At 39.3% G+C, this 13,670-nt stretch overlaps 1 protein-coding gene across 3 annotated transcripts in view; it reads right to left on the bottom strand.

The window, feature by feature from the left end:
• RBPJ (recombination signal binding protein for immunoglobulin kappa J region) overlaps positions 1-13,670 on the bottom strand; it is a 114,779-nt gene that overhangs the window by 98,874 nt on the left and 2,235 nt on the right. The window lies entirely within an intron of this gene.

Raw genomic sequence — 13,670 nt, 5'->3', positions numbered from 1 at the left:
CCCCACTGTAAACACGCATGGGTATCACTGGGGACTGGGATCTAGTGAACTGTTACTCACTTTGCATCGATTTAGCCTACAATTAATATGTATTTGTCTGATGATATTTAGACGGGATTTTAGGGTAACATTGGCAGCAGCATAGCTTTCCAATCTCTCCCACATAAAAGAGCCATAACTAAGATAGCAAAATCAAAATCCGTGGGCACCATTTACAACAAAATTAGGTGACCAGATCCCCCAACAAACCCCCAAATACTCACATGCAGGACAAACACCAACAACTACAGACTAAAGAAGTAAGCATATGGGGCGCTGGGGAAGTTGACATGGCTGTGACAATAGTCTAACTACAAGATGAAGCAGCTTGGAGAGGAAGGCAACGGCAGTGAGCAAAGAGAAGAGAACGCAGAATATCTGATAAGAAATAATGGATGCAGGGCTGGGCCCGGTGGCTCATGCCTATCATCCCAGCACTTTGCAAGGCTGAGGTGGGTGGATTACCTGAGGTCAGGAGTTTGAGACCAGCCTGACCAACATGGAGAAACCCCGTCTTTACTAAAAATACAAAATTAGCAGGGCATAGTAGCACATGCCTATAATCCCAGCTACTCGGGAGGCTGAGGCAGGAGAATCGCTTGAACCTGGGAGGTGGAGGTGGCATTGAGCCGAGATGCGCCACTGCACTCCACCCCGGATGACAGAGCAAGACTCCGTTTCAAAAACAATAAGAAGAAGAAGAAAATAAGAAAAACTGATAGTGGGAGGAAATAAGGAAGTTAATGAAGTTAATGTTTACCTGTGGCAGCCAGATGGACAACAGCACTATAACAGATATCAAGTATATTTTATAAGACGGTATCACAGATACAGATGGTAAAAAGAACAAGTTGTTTTGGAAAAGCCAAGTTTAATAAGCCTGCAGAACAACCAGTAGGAATTTTTTAAATGTGGATCTAAACATCCGCACTAATGACACAGACATAAAGTGAAAGAATAAATACAGCAAAAGGAAGACAAAAACTGCAAATCACAATACTTAAGACTGGAAGAAAAGCAAGTAGCAAAGAGAAGATGGAATAATCAAGAAGTGGAGATGGTAGCTTGTTAGTCAAGAATAAGGACAAAATATAACATAAGATGCAGGAAAATGAAATAGGCTGATGACTGAAATGAGGTTTGGGGATCTGGTAAAAGGAGGTTATTTACCTCCTTTTTTTTTACGTCCATTTACATTCATTAGCTTGTTTACATCCATTTACCTACGATGGCCTAGGGTGAAAATCAGATTTTAATATGTAAGCATAAGGGAAAATAAAAACAAGAAGTCAAGAGATGAATAAAAGACATGGCAGTAGCTCGAGTGAGAGGTAAGAATAAAAATAAAAAATAAAAAATTAGCATGGTGGTGCAAGCCTGTAGTCCCAGCTACTTGGCAGGCTGAGGCAGGAGGATCACTTGAGCCTGGGAGGTCGAGGCTGCAGTGAGCCATGATTTTGCCACTATATTCCAGCTTGGGTGGCAGAGTAAGATCCTATCCCAAGAAATAAATAAACTTAAGCCAGGCACAGTGATACATGTCCATAATCTCAGGTACTCAGGAGGCTGAGGCAGGAAGAACGCTTGAGCCCAAAATTTCAAAGTCTGCCTGGGTAACAGAGTGAGACCCCCATCTCAAAAAAAAATTTTAATTAAAAAACATTTTAAAAGTGAAATAGAACATTTTTACCTAAAGCTATATTATGCTACTTCAGAGAAACTTTGAGCTCAAAGACTAGTCTAATCAAGTGTAACTTTAAAAATAAGTTTATTTCCTGGAAATTCATTTAAAGTAATCTAATAGATGGAGATACCACTACCCTCACATTGTAGTTGAGGACTGAATAGATACTCAACAAAGTGTTAGCTCCCTGGCCCCTTTAATATTATGTTTACGAAACTATTGACATTTTTAAAATAAAATAGAATGGCAGCGCTTCCATTTCTTTAAATTGAGAAATATACAGTTGTTCCTTGGTATCTGCAGGGGATTGCTTGCAGGATCCTCCCATATATCAAAATCCACACATACTCAAGACCAGCAATCAGCTCTCCATACACACTATTCTTGCATCCCATGAATACTGTATTTTTCATTCAAGTTTGGAGAAAAAAATCCACATATAAGTGGACCCATTCAGTTCAAATCTGTGTTGTTCACAGGTCAAAGGTACTCCCAATTGTTAACAGTGATTATTTCCTGGTATAAGACTACAGTGGCTCACTTTACACAATATACTTTACTTTTGAGGCCAGGCACGGTGGCTCATGCTGGTAATCCCAGCGGTTTGGGAGGCCAAAGTAGGAGGATCACCTGAGACCAGCAGTTTGAAACCAGCCTGGGCATCATCGTGAGAGACTCCGTCTCTACAAAAAATACAAAAACTAGCCAAGAGTGGTGGCGAGTGTCTGTAGCCGTAGCTACCTGGGAGGCTGACATGGAAGGATCAAGGCCAGGAGTTTCAGGCTTCAGTGGGCTATGATGGCACCACTGCACTCCAGCCTGAGTAGCAAAGCGAGACCCTGTCTCAATAAGTAAATAAATAACTTTTGAATTTCTTATAACAAACATTACTTTTTCAACAAGAAAAATAATCAAGATGATTATTTTATACAGATGTGAAATCAATTCCTAAGAAAAATTTCCATATCAAGATGGTCATTTCCCTGAAATAACTATGAAAACAAGCCAAAAATTAAATAAATGTCTTTTAAATTACATTAGAATTTAAACAAAAATGTATATGGTAGCTTAGATGGACAGTTGATTTATTTGTATTTAATTATTTAAGCAACTGACAATTTCCAGGAGTTAGGGTACCTAAGAAACTAAGTTTAAGTAAATGACATGTCAGTAAATCCTGTGTGCAAAGTGTACATATCACATTGAATACATGGGAGGAAGGCCAGGACAAAGAACGGCTTACTTACCAGTAATTATGAAATAAGCTCTGAAAGGTCTTTTTTTTTTTTTAACATTACAATAGTGACATGGCAACTCCCATTAATTCAGTAATATCCATTTAATCAAATAATGACACTCATTATTATAAGCTGTAAGTAAATTACCATATACTATCACTACTATCTTTGGAATGCTGAAATTAATTCACTTCCTTGACATGTGGATAAAAGCAAGGATGACAGATACAACACTTAATGAAGTCCATAATCAAGAGAATAATATTGCCTTGGCATATACACTGAAAAAATTCACTATACACATCATCATCATGTTCATAAACTAGGTCATCTTTTGGTATAAAATTTCAAGTTGTAGCCTCTCTTCCCCGTATGACAGCCTTCTTTCTTTTCACTCTCCTCTGTCCTTCCATCTTCCCTTCCAGAGGCTATGGAAACAGCCAGCTGCAATTTATTGCAGGTGGCATAACCAAGAAGCTAGAGAGAAAAGAGGTAGAGACTGGAGTAAGCCGGGGGTAATTGCATCCAGCCAATTCTCAAGTAGGAGCAACTGAGGCAGAGTGGATAAGGAGGTGTGCAGTGAGGACAATTATGTTCCTAAAGAGGCCATCTGGACAGTTATTACAAGATAAAGATCATAAGCAGCACCAAAAACAGGAACACAGCAAATGAGGAAAGAACAGGCAGGCTCAGAGCTAACCATTTAATGAAGCAACACTGGCCACGGCACTCTACCCATCAAGGTTTGGGAGCTGAGGGATCTGCAGTCTTGCTCTAAGTCTGCACATATGAGAAAAAAGGACTATTTTTTTTTTTTAATGCATGTAATGTTAAAAGGCAGCTGAGTGAGATAAATAGAAAGGTATGGGGAGAAAAAAAAAACAAACATAAGGTGGGGTACAGTGGTTCACACTTGTAATCCCAGCACTTTGGAAGGCTGAGGCCGGCAGATCGCTTGAGCACTTGAGCCCAGAAGTTTAAGATCAGCCTGGGCAACATGGCAAAATCCCATCTCTACAAAAATTAGCTAGGTATGGTGGCATGCAACTAGTCCCAACTACTCAGGAAGCTCAAGTGGGAAGATTACGAGCCCAGGAAACTGAGGCTGCAGTAAGCCATGATAGCACCACTGCATTCTAGCCTAGGTGACAGCAAACCCTGTTTCAAAGAAAACGACTAACATAGGCCTTCCCCTCCCTCTAAAACAAACCAGAAACTAGCTCAGTCACTGAATGTGTCCCAGGCATTATCTAACCTGTCTGTGTAAATGAATGGGTACTTTTAGAATACATGATTAGAAAGGTCTTCTCCGGCTCTAAAATTTCCTGAATCTAATGGATTTAATAATATATATCACACGTGTCACACAGGATGTAGTTACCTTTCTATGTTACGTAAGTTACCATTAGATGGTATGTTACTCCTCAACAGGGAGAGTACAATATAAATAAAAGCACAGAGAATCACAGCCCAGCATCAATACACATCACACTTCATCATCGTTCATCAAATCCTCTTAAGAAACAAATCCTCACAATATCTTTCTTTAAAGGAAGTCATAACAACAAAAAACAATGCCTGAAATCAAACCATCATGCTTTACTTTAAGCACATTGAGAAATGGGGAATGTGCTTTGTTCACTTGTGAATTTGACTGTGCTTCCATTGTGCTTCTTTCTACAGGACATATTCTAATGGCATTATACTTTTCTAATTTTCAACAGTCTAAATGAGTTTTCTAAATATGTGTTTCATATTCCACTTCAAACAATATAGGTACAGAAAAGGCAGAAAAGTGAAAATAATCCAGGGAGGGGGTCAGTTTCTACACAGAAAAACCTAGCTATGCTGAATGTCAGCCTTATCACTTAGACTAAGAGCCACCTAGTGGCAGTGTTATATATTACCAAATCTGCTCAAGCCATATTCATCCAGCAAATAACATTCTGGCAGATGGTAGGTGCTCCACAATTGTGCAAGGTAAGTAAAATAATTGCTCCTTTTCTTATGAAGCTCACTGACAGATTAGACAATCAATTACAGATAAATGTATATAACTGCAGAACAATGTTAAGTGTAACAGAAGTATGCAAAAATAAGCATCCAGCATTTATTAAAGACCTACAATAAGCACAACACCGTGTTAAGAAGGTTCTCTTAAATCTGTTCACCTTACTCAGAACTTTTCCTTTTCTGATTTTTTTATCACCCAGGTTTTAATTTCAGGTTTTTTCCTACCCTCCCTTCTGATGTGGGTGTACCCCACTCCCATCTTACCCTTTAAATTCTACACTTCAGAAAAGGGGTAAGGAGAACCTATTTATTGAGCACCTACTATTACCAAAACTAAGCTAGGCATTTTCTATTTCTTATCTTATTAATCCTCACATCGATACCATGAAGTATTATTTTCTTCCTTTTTTTAGACAAATGAAAAGACCTAGCTTAAGTGAAATGCTCATAGCCACAAATTTATTTTAGTGACTTACAGTACAATTATTCCAAAGCTCCCTACATTACCCTGCCTCAAAAAGAGCTTCTTGGCCTATTCATTCCTAGTCCCACCACCAAAATCAGATTTTGATTATATTTATCTTATGGTGTCCACCAATTCCAATCTATTTTACAATGTTTACATCCAGCCTGACCTCATCTTAAAACCTTCAATGCCACCAGGAACAGTGGCTCACACCTGTAATTCTAGCACTTTGGGAGTCTGAGGCGTGTGGATCACCTGAGATCAGGAGTTCGAGACCAGCCTGACCAACATGGAGAAACCCATCTCTACTGAAAATATAAAATTAGCCAAATGTGGTGGCGCACGCCTGTAACCCCAGCTACTCGGGAGGCTGAAGCAGGAGAATCACTCGAACCCGGGAGGCAGAGGTTGCGGTGAGCCGAGATCGCGCCATTGGCCATTGCACCCCAGCCTCGGCAACAGAGCAAAACTCCGTCAAAAAACAAACAAACAAAAAAACAAAAAAACAAACCTCAATACCCTATCCCGTCCTCTGCATCCCTGATTAATATTCAAATAATCACCTTAGGCCATCCGTAATGACACCACATTGGGAAACCAAGGCAGAAGGATCACTTGAGCCCAGGAGTTCCGGACCAGCCTGGAAAACACAGCAAGGCTGTCTCTACAAAAAAAATGTTTTAAATTAGCTGGGGTTGCTGGCGCACACCTGGGTATGGTGGCGCACACTTACAGACCTAGCAATTGGGGAGGCTGAGGCAAGAGGATCCCTTGAGCCCCCGGATGTTGAGGCTGCAGTGAAGTATGACTGTGCCACTGTATTCCAGGCTGAGCAACAAAGTGATGAGACAGTCTCTAAAAAACACCAACCAACCAAAAAAAACAAATAATCTGTTTAGCACTCAAAGTCTTCCAAGAGGCTCCCAATCACTCTTCCAGTTTAATTTCCCATCACTCCCTATCAACTCTCACCTTTTCTATGAACTCCCCTCCAACTGAAGATAATCATTCACATCTGTGTTCCCACCAACACTAAATATCTGTTACAGCACTTGTCATAATCTCCCTCACACAATAATTGCCTGTGTACTCTCTACCAAGTCATGAGCTTCACCAAACCATTTCTTAGCCATCTTTATAAGACCAGCACAAGCAGTGTCTTATACCTAGTAAGTGTTCAACTGCTTATTTAATAAATATATTGTTTTTAAAACAATACTAAAAGGAGAGCCACTAAAACATGGTTATACTATTAACATTTTCCTTAACACCGTTCCTACATGTCTTAGGACCCAAGTGTTTCTGCTTACTCCAAATGGTGTATGGATTAGGAGCTTTGTACAGAACTAGGTAATTTTTTGCATGAAAAATTTTATCACTCAAATTTTTAAAAAAATTTTTAAAACAAGATAGATGTGAAAAAATATGCTGGCAAAATCAGGCACAATCTTAGCAGATCTGCAGTTTTCCAAAAGGGAACATATACCTTTGTTCTATTTATGCAAACCAGTCTAAAGCTAGTATGTGCTGGAGGGAATTAAGCTATTCCATAATAAGCTGTTCACATTATTTTTGAAAAAATCTACAACATTACATTGTATTTCATAAAGCAATACTGTACTTCTGTAACAAAATCTTTATCATACTTATAAAAAAGTTTTATAGAGTGAAAAATTTTTCTTCTTTTGGGACAGGGTCTTGCTCTGTCACCCAGGCTGGAGTACAGTGGCATGATCACCATTCATTGCAGCCTCAAACTCCTGGGCTCAGGCAATCCTCCTGCCTCAGCCTCCCAAAGTGCTGGGATTACAGGCCTGAGCTACTTCGCCCAACATTAAATATTTTTTCTCTTGTTATGTAACCTTTTTATGAGAAACTATTCTTATTCACTTACAACTCTGATTATCATCTCATTAACAATGCATTAGCTCTTATGCCAAGGCTACTGAATACAAAAAAAAAAAAAATCCAGGGTTGATTTTCTAGCGTATTCCGTTTCACATCAAATAGATGCAGCTTTCACTGCAAAGCTCTTGCAACTCAGAATGCCTAAAAAAAAAATGTGTCTTCTAGCCGGGCGCGGTGGCTCAAGCCTGTAATCCCAGCACTTTGGGAGGCTGAGATGGGCGGATCACGAGGTCAGGCGATCGAGACCATCCTGGCTAACGCGGTGAAACCCCGTCTCTACTAAAAATACAAAAAACTAGCCGGGCAAGGTGGCGAGCGCCTGTAGTCCCAGCTACTCCGGAGGCTGAGGCAGGAGAATGGCGTGAACCCGGGAGGCAGAGCTTGCAGTGAGCTGAGATCCCCGGCCACTGCACTCCAGCCCACGCGACAGAGCGAGACTCTGTCTCAAAAAAAAAAAAAATGTGTCTTCTATATTTTATTTTTTGTAAACTTAAAATAGTATAAATATTCCCAAGATTGCCGTAAACTTCACCAATATGACAAAAAGCTCTCATACTTATCACTATGCATTGTCTCAACACAACAAAATTACACAAACATCTATACAGATAGGTAATTACTACCACTTACAGTGCCTATGACACCTTCCCCAACCTCCTACAGTAAATGTGACATGTTCGGGAAATATGTTACCCTTTTTAGACTGTTAGGATATCATTTAACTCAATTAAGCAGCAGGTCTAATGAGGCATAAGCAACACCATGATGTTGCGCCAGGCCTAAGAGGCATACAGAACTGTGGGCAGGGTAAGTGTCTGAGAGATAGTAGCAGGTAAGACATTCAACATTCCTACATTGTTACAGCTACCCAAGCAGAGAAGAGAGCAGTAAGAAGTAGACCCCAAAAAGCTGGGGGTGACTCAATGACAACATCCGTGGTCAAGCAGTAATTTAACAAATATGTCTGCTTAAAATGCCAAAGCACATATTTCAAGCCTTACGGTCCTCTGCACCAAATACACTGTTGCCTTCCTAAAACATGACCCACAAAACCACGGCTTGCAGTATAAAAAGTCCATCTTGAGCTCTGCTCAAGATGAAAGGTTACCAGAGGAAACTGATTCTTAGAGTAATTAAAATATTTGTATAGAATGCTTTACTGTTTACAAGTCACTTACACATACACTGTTTCATTTGACCTTATAATTTCACAAAATTTACCTTGACAGTCACAATGTGCCTGACAGATAAAATATAATTTTCATCCCCTATTTTACAGAGGTAGAACCTGAAGTTTAAAGAAATTATCTGTGAGTAATATGTCCCTGAGACCTGAGTCTCCCTGTAGATTATCAACTTATTATTTAGTTCTATGGCATGATTTCCCCAAAAAGCAGTCTACAGTGTTCTATGGTATAATCTAATGCACATCCCTAGCCATCTAGTACTGAAAACACTTTAAAATATTGGAATCTTTTGATAAACACTGACAGCCAATAATATAAAAAACAAAAGTGAAATTTAAGCTTGTCAGTTTTGTACAAATGTAATGTAGTATTTTCTAATAATCAAAAAGCAAAAACTTTTGCCTAAGAGCCTTGCTATAATGTTCTCAGGGGTTATGAGACTGCTTGTGGCTGAAAATATCAATTCTTCTGGGTACTTCAGCAATTACTCCTTACAGAACCAAAGTCAAATACCTATATATAAATTATACATGTATATGAATTAGACACACATATACTGTATACAAACACACAATTATAAAACTGTGCCACATGAACTATGTTTCATCAAGATTTCAAAGCACTGTGTCCTACGTTCAAAACTCTTTTTGCTGAGTCTCTATCATGTGATAGACAATCTTCTAAGTATAAGAATATAAATGATATCTGCCACCAAATAACAACATTTAGGTGTGATAATTACAACTCAGTATCATGCTTCCAAGAGAATTACATACAGCATTTAATACTGTATTAAATATATAGTATTTATACAGCCAGTCACCAAATGTAGTCTGGCAGATCTGGTTAGAATGTTCCCTTAGTCGGCCGGGCGCGGTGGCTCAAGCCTGTAATCCCAGCATTTTGGGAGGCTGAGACGGGCGGATCACGAGGTCAGGAGATCGAGACCATCCTGGCTAACACGGTGAAACCCCGTCTCTACTAAAAACTACAAAAAACTAGCCGGGCGAGGTGGCGGCACCTGTAGTCCCAGCTACCCGGGAGGCTGAGGCAGGAGAATGGCGTGAACCTGGGAGGCGGAGCTTGCAGTGAGCTGAGATCTGGCCACAGTACTCCAGCCTGGGTGACAGAGCGAGACTCCGTCTCAAAAAATGAAAGAAAGAAAGAGAAAGAGAAAGAGAAAGAGAAAGAGAAAGAGAAAGAGAAAGAGAAGGAAGGAAGGAAGGAAGGAAGGAAGGAAGGAAGGAAGGAAAGAAAGAAAGAAAGAAAGAAAGAAAGAATATTCCCTTAGTCTTGAGAAATAACCTACTAAGGGCCATTACTTTTCATACACAAGAAGGTGTTAAGCCGCTGGGCTCATGCAGAATATACTTAAATATGACTGGAGCACTGATTATGGAGAGAAAATGGCAAACAACTCAGCTGGAGAAGATGAAAATGAAATAGTTATGGAGGATCCTATGTGCCACATTAGCTAACATCTTTTGAGCACTTGCTATGTGCCAGGAATTCTGCTAAATGCTTTCATACATTATTTCGTTTAATCTTCACAACAACTTTCTGAATTAGGAATAATTATCTTGCAACTGATAAAGAGATTAACTTGCCAATGTTACAGGAGTTTAAGTGGCAGGGGTTTTAAGTGCCAGAGTCAGAACTAGAACCCAATTCAGATTAAATACTAAATGTGAGCTCAGAACCCTCCACTCTGTTGCCTCTCTTAATGAAGGCTGCTAGGGGGAGCCATTGAAAGGTTTTTAGATTAAGTAGTGATCAGATTTGCTCTTTAGAAAAACTGCTCTGCTACATGTGGAAGCTGGATAAAGGTGGTGACTCGAGAAGCAGAAAGAGGCTGTCAGTACGTCGCAGTAAACCAGGTGAGAAATGACAGCATGAACTGTGGCAGTGAGGATAAGGGAAACAGATACAAGAGATTTTTTAGAAGGAAAAATGATCAGTTCCCAGTAATTAAATGTAAAGGCTGGTGAGAGAGTAATCAGGAATCGTGGCTTTGGGAATCAAACGGCATATGGTATCATCTACCAAGAACAGAGAAGCAACAGGTTTCATTCAGTCAGTAAGTATCTACAGAGTGTTCCTCAAATGCAAAACACTTTTCTAAGGCCAAGAGTCAAATCTGAAATTATAGTCATGGTTATTAGAAATTATTAAGAGCAAATGACAAAGCACTAGCAAATATAAGGCATATTTAAAATTAATCACAGCTATTAACAGACTTAGCTTAGAGTCCAGTGAAAGCATGTTATACTACCATTTGTTAAATATTACTACATGCAGGCCAGGCATGGTGGCTCACCCTGTAATCCCAGCACTTTGCGAGGCCAAGGTGGGCAGATCCCTTGAGGTCAGGAGTTTGAGATCAGCCTGGCCAACATGGCAAAACCCCATATCTACTAAAAACACAAAAATTAGCCAGGTGTGATGGTGCACGCTTGTAATCCCAGCTACTCAGGAGGCTGAGGCAGGAGGATCACTTGAACCCAAGAGGTGGAGGTTGCAGTGAGCTAAGATTGCACCACTGAACTCCAGCCTGATGACAGAATGAGACCCTGTCTCAAAAAATAAAATAAAATAAATAAATAAAATATTGCTACATGCAGAAAACGAAAGACGAAAGCATCCCATAATTTTATGTTATTACATTTGAGTTTGACAGAACTTCAATCTTTCACACCACACACATACACACACACACACACACACACGCGCGCGACACATCACCCTGTAATTTGTTTTACTTGTCTCTCTCCCTATAAGTTTATGGGGGGCAGGAATAAAGGTATCTGTTTTATTACCCATACTATAATACATATTTGGGATTTTAAAAAAATCCCACTATTGCTACTGTGTCTTGCCAATAATTTAAAAACCTCCTATTTGACTTCCTATAAAATATGACCTACTTCACATTAGCTTATTTCAGTAACAATTCGTAGACCTTCCCCACAGTTTTCATCCAAGGATGCTCTCTGCGAACCTTAAGGCACAGCAATCCTGTGCAGATGTGGCAAGTTATTATAATTCCCATTTTACTACACAGTTAGGAAACTGGCCCAGGGGAAGTAGAGTAACTTGGAAATAATCACAAAGCCAGATGCCAAAAATAACAACTTGTAGTCAAACCATGAGAAAATACTGCCCCTAGTTGAAATAACATGAAATTTAGTATTAGGAGGAAGCAAAATGCAAAATAATGTTTTAAAGCCAAGTCCTGGGTTTTATTTCTAAAAATGAACAGAAGAATGAGATGTGTAAAAACTTAAAAAACAAAACAATTTTTTCCTAATGCCTTACCCATCAAGGGTGCCAAAGGTTATTTAATGAATTACATCTGGCAAGAATGGCCTTTCAACCAAACCAATTTTGATCTTACCCACTTAAAAAAAAAATTGATAGAAATCCATTGGTATAGGACAATAGGCAATTTTTTAACAAACATAACTGCTTAAGATCTAAAGCCTACAAGTGTATATTTTGAACACTACAGATTTGAAAATACTGCAAGTCTCTTGTTTTCTGAAAATATAATCACAGATCCATCAGCAAATGCATGGATAATAAAATTTAAAGTTTCAATAGTTAATACTCAGAATGAAAGTTCTCCAGCCACAACTCATCCAGATTTCGAAATATGCTGCTGTTATAATTTAATTAAAAGCAGTTTTATTTCACCACAAAGTAAAAGTCTTACACGATTTAGAAAGAAAAACGCAACTCAAATGGTGAAAGCGCTTTTATCATGTCTGTGTAATCATTCTACAGGTACAAGTCAGAGCAAAATACCTTCCATTATTACATAGTATTTACACTTTGCTCCCAGTTAGAAAACCAGTGATCACGCTCAAGATTTTACCTTCAAAAGAATCATTATGTACAAGAACAAGTAAGGGAGACATAAGATTATTGGTAAAACTCACTCATGCGACTCAGACTGCAGATTTTCACAAAAAAACTTAAGTATCAATCATGAAACCATGATTTTCCATTAATTAAAACTCAAACTACTAATTCTAATCACAGCCAGAAAAAAAGAATACTTTCCAATGCTCCAATACTCGTTAGAGGAGATCTCATATGTCCTCTATAAACAACACTTTACTATTGTAGAACTTCAGTTTGTAAATGAAATGACACTCCAAATGATTTTATGTGTAACATACCTTCTAAAACTAGAGACCAACTAGTAGAAACAAACTCTTGAAGAATACATTCAGCATAGTAATCCTGGTAAATATAATAACTCTTATTCCTAGCACCAGAATAACTCATTAAAATACATCACACCACACCCCCCACCCCCATTCACACAACCCCAAGCTTTTAGCATTACCAAAACAGTAAGAACACTTCAAGGGTCCTTTAACACTAGGAAGTGTCTTTAAAACAATCTCACTACAGGCTATTACATATATATAATATACATCTTATACGTATACTTTTTACTGCATTTGATTAATATATTCCACAAAGATCCTAGAAGCAGTATTCATCAATCAGAAACTGCACTCCTCCGTGCTGTCCTCATTTCAACCCCAGTGATGGGGCAGAAGGGTTGTCATGCATCTACAGAGCAGCAAAACGCACATAACTGTAAACCATCTAATGATTAAGAAAAACATTTATCTAAAATTCCCAAGCTGAATGCCTCTCCTTTTCCTTATGAGGCAGGAGTTTCTGATAAATTCTAAATCCAGGTTTCTAGAAAATGCTGAAATTCTCCGCCCCAAAACAAGTTTTTAACATGGAAATTCACTCAACTCCTACTCACACGCCAAATGAATATCCATTGTGGATATCTGAAACTATTCTCAAACACTAACAGAAAAACACATATATACATCTTGAGCCTCCTTCTAACCGTCTTACGATACCCTCCAATCATCCTCAGGCAACCTAGATGCAAAGCTTCGACAGACAGCTGCCCTTGGCCTAGGCCGTCAGGAACCAGGAGGGGGCCGGGGGCCGGGGGACGCAAGAACCACCAAGAGACCAGACCTTTTCCCAGGGCTACTGTTTCCAAGCAAAACAACCCACGGCACTAAAGAGACGGCGATGAAAATTGGAGACGCTTTAATCCCGAAAGAAAGGGGTGGCGATGGGGGGGTGGGGGGTGC

This window comes from Trachypithecus francoisi, unplaced genomic scaffold, assembly GCF_009764315.1.
Source record: "Trachypithecus francoisi isolate TF-2019V2 unplaced genomic scaffold, Tfra_2.0 Lachesis_group1, whole genome shotgun sequence".
NCBI lineage: Eukaryota > Metazoa > Chordata > Mammalia > Primates > Cercopithecidae > Trachypithecus > Trachypithecus francoisi.
Note: the sequence above shows the minus strand (reverse complement) of the source record. Positions and strands in the feature narration are given on the sequence as shown.